The sequence below is a fragment of the Arachis ipaensis genome, chromosome B02, assembly GCF_000816755.2.
Source record: "Arachis ipaensis cultivar K30076 chromosome B02, Araip1.1, whole genome shotgun sequence".
Lineage (NCBI taxonomy): Eukaryota > Viridiplantae > Streptophyta > Magnoliopsida > Fabales > Fabaceae > Arachis > Arachis ipaensis.
The window spans coordinates 46,292,108-46,295,988 of record NC_029786.2 but is presented as its reverse complement, the minus strand read 5'-3'; positions in this window follow the sequence as shown (position 1 = coordinate 46,295,988).

The following is a 3,881-nucleotide window of genomic DNA, read 5'->3' as shown; positions in this document are numbered from 1 at the left end:
TATTGCTTGGGAGAGTACTAGGAGGAGTTTCAGTAACTCTTTTACTGAACTGACCCACTTGTGCCTCCAAATTTCTGATGAAAGACCTTGTTTCAGTCATGAAACTGAGAGTGGTCATAGATAGATCAGAGACTATGGTTGCTAAGTCAGAGAGGCTCTGCTTAGAATTCTCTGTCTGTTGCTTAGAAGATGATGGAAAAGGCTTGCTATTGCCAAACCTATTTCTCCCACCATTATTATTATTGAAGCCTTGATTAGGCTTCTGCTGATCCTTCCATGAGAAATTAGGATGATTCCTCCATGAAGTATTGTAAGTATTTTCATAGGATTTTCCCATGTAATTCACTTCATCCATTCTAGGATTCTCAGGGTCATAAGCTTCTCCTTCAGATGAGGTTTCTTCAGTACTACCGGATGCAGCTTGCATTCTAGTCAGATTCTAAAAAATCATATTGACTTGCTGAGTCAATATTTTGTTCTGAGCTAATATGGCATTCAGAGTATCAATCTCAAGAACTCCTTTCTTCTGAGTCATCCCATTATTCACAGGATTTCTTTCAGAAGTATACATGAACTGGTTATTTGCAACCATCTCAATGAGTTCCTGGACTTCTGCAGGCGTTTTCTTCAGATGAAGAGATTCACCAGTAGAGGGGTCCAATGACATCTTGGACAATTCAGACAGACCATCATAGAATATACATAAGATGCTCCATTCTGAAAGCATGTCAGAAGGATACCTTCTGATTAATTCCTTGTATATTTCCCAAGCTTCATAGAGGGATTCACCTTCCTTCTGTCTGAAGGTTTGGACTTCCACTCTAAGCTTACTCAACTTTTGAGGTGGAAAGAATTTGGCCAAGAAAGCATTGACTAACTTTTTTCAAGAGTTCAGGCTTTCTTTAGGTTGTGAGTCCAACCATATCCTAGCTCTGTCTCTTACAACAAAGGGGAAAAGCAGAAGTCTGTAGACCTCGGGATTAACCCCATTAGTATTACCAGTGTCACAGATTTGCAAGAATTCAGCTAAGAACTGATGAGGATCTTCCAATGGAAGTCCATAAAACTTGGAATTTTGTTGCATTAGAGAAACTAATTGAGGCTTAAGCTCAAAGTTGTTTGCTCCAATTGCAGGAATTGAGATGCTTCTTCCATAGAAGTCGGAAGTTGGTGCAGTAAAGTCACCAAGCACCTTCCTTGCATCTCCACCATTGTTGTTGGGTTCGGCTGCCATGCCTTCTTCTTTTTTAAAATTTTCTGTAAGGTCCTCTCCGGAGTGTTGTGCTCTAGCTTCTCGTAGCTTCCTCTTCAGAGTTGATGGGTTGAAAACGGATTTCCAACACCTAAAATGAAACTCAGCTTAATTTCAAAGTGAAATTGAAACAAGTTACAGCAGATCTTAACAGAAGTGGAAAGTTGCTTGAAGAAGCAAAGCAGAAATGAAACTCAGCTTAATTGCAAAGTGAAATTGAAGATCTCAGGGGATCAATGAGACTAGAAAATAAGTCTAGATCTCAATTCCTTCCTTGATCCAATAGAGAACAAATTGCAGAACAAATAAAGATGAAAGTTGTAAAGAGAAATTAGATTCAAATCACAATTCACTGAAATTATGCAGACAAGCAAACAGAGAGAATTCTCAAGGTGAGATTAAAACAGAATTTCTTCAATTCTCAACCCAAGATTCAAAACAAAAATGAAAACTAAGAGAGAGCTCTCTAATCCTAATGCTCCCTAGTGGAGCCAGCCTCTTCTATGAAAGGAGGATGATGCCTTTATATAGGCTTTTTACAAAATGAAATAAAATGAAATTGAAATTAAAAATAAATTACAAATTAAAAGAAATTTCTAATCTAGCTTCTTTGTGTCTTGTGCCTCTAAGTGATTTCCATGGGCTTTTTAAATTTGTGAAGGATTGAATTAAATTTGATTTTTGGCCCATGGCATGCTCCCAGGGCAAAGCTCGGGTGATACCAAGGAGCTTTGGGCACACTTTGAAGTTGGAGCACACTTTGGAGCCTTAGGCCACGCTTTTAAAAGCGTGGCCCATGACCAAATCAAGGAAGCTTCACAATCAGCACTCACAAAGCTCAGTTCACTAAGTGAACTTAGCTTTGCCGTACAAGAAACTTAGCTTGGAAGCAAGAATTTTCGCTAAGTTAAAACTTGGGCATTTACAACATGACCATGCCTTCTTCAAAGGGCCATAACTTGAGCTACAAACGTCCAATTGACGTGCTTCTAGTTGCGTTGAAAAGCTGACATTTAGAGCTTTCCAACGATATATGATAGTTTATATTTGGCATAAAATTGAGGCACAAGTAAAAGGCATTTTTAAAGACCAAAAACAAGCAAAAATGAACCAAAGTGGCTTCACCAAGGCTCGAAGGGGGAGACACAAGGAAAACAAGGAAAGCAAAATAGCGCTCAGTTCACTTTCTCAACTGAGCTTTATCGGGCTCCTACTCAAGAAAATGCAAGGAAAAGGCTCACAAAAGTGCTTCCACCAAGATTTGAACTCAAGACCTCACACTCAAGCCAAAGGCGCTACCAAGGCACACAAAGGAAAGCTCAGTTCACTTTCCTAACTGAGCACTACTCCCCCATGCACTCCAACAACGTGACACGAGCAAGGATCAAAGGGGGCAGCAACAAAGAATGCTTGGTGCGCACAACTTGGCACACCAAATGCAAATAGAGAGCTCAGTTTGATATTTGAACTGAGCCATGTCCTGGGAGTGTCACCCATGGGCCAAAATTCAACCAAAATTCCAATTAAATTCAATTCTTCACCAAATTGAATCAAGGCCAACCAAACCCATCTCTCTTCAAATCCAAACCAAGCAAAGCCCACATCATCACTCAAAGGCACAAGAACAAGCTAGAATTAGGATTTTCATTTGATTTGTTTTTCATTTCAATTTCATTTTATTTTCATTTTGTAAAAAGCCTATATAAAGGCATCATTCTCATTTTCAAGGGGAGGTCAGTTCCATTAGAGAGTATAGGGGTTGGCTCCATTTGAGAGCTCTCTCTTTTTAATTTTCATTTCTGTTTTAAATCTTGGATTGAGATTGGAAGGAATTTTGTTTTCATTCCCTATCTGTAATTTCTCTTGTTCTTCTTCTGCAATTTACTTTTCCATTTTCAATTTGCAATTGTTATTGTTGGATCAAGGAAGGATTTGAGATCTAGACTTGCTTTCTAGTCTCTTCTACTCCTGAGATCTTCAACATTCTTTAAATTGCTGCAAATTAAGCATCAGTCTTGCTGTTTTGAATTTTTCAAGCAATTTCCCTTTTCTGTTTAGATCTGTTGCATGATTTTACATCTTTCTTCATCACTTGATTATGCCTCAAAACAAAGTTTCCTCCAAAATCCATACAAGTCATCCCATCAATCACACAACTCATTCCACACCCCTCAACACAACTTCACCATAATACATCCATGTCACCAAAATTATTCTCAACCTTCACTCTTGAACCAACAGATGAGGATTACCTTCAAGCCATTGAAATACACAGAAAACTCGTAGAAAGATACACAAAATCCCCATCCTGGAAAGAAATCGTCTTCAAGAAGATGAATGAGCCCTTAGAACAAACAAGGGGGAACTTAGAACCATCAAACAGTGAGGATGAAGACCAATTTGTGAGTGAGGAAGTGGAAAAACAAGAACAAAAGGTCCCTGTTGCAAGTGAAATTGCAATAAAGGATAAGGGACATGAGCCAAGGATTTTACAATCACAAAAGCTACTTGAGGTGACAATGAAACATAAAGATTCCCTCCCAAAGGAATTAATAGAAAATCATGAAGAAAAAATAGAGGAAGATACTCAAGAGAATTCACACTCAAGTGAAGTAGAGAAGTGCACAGA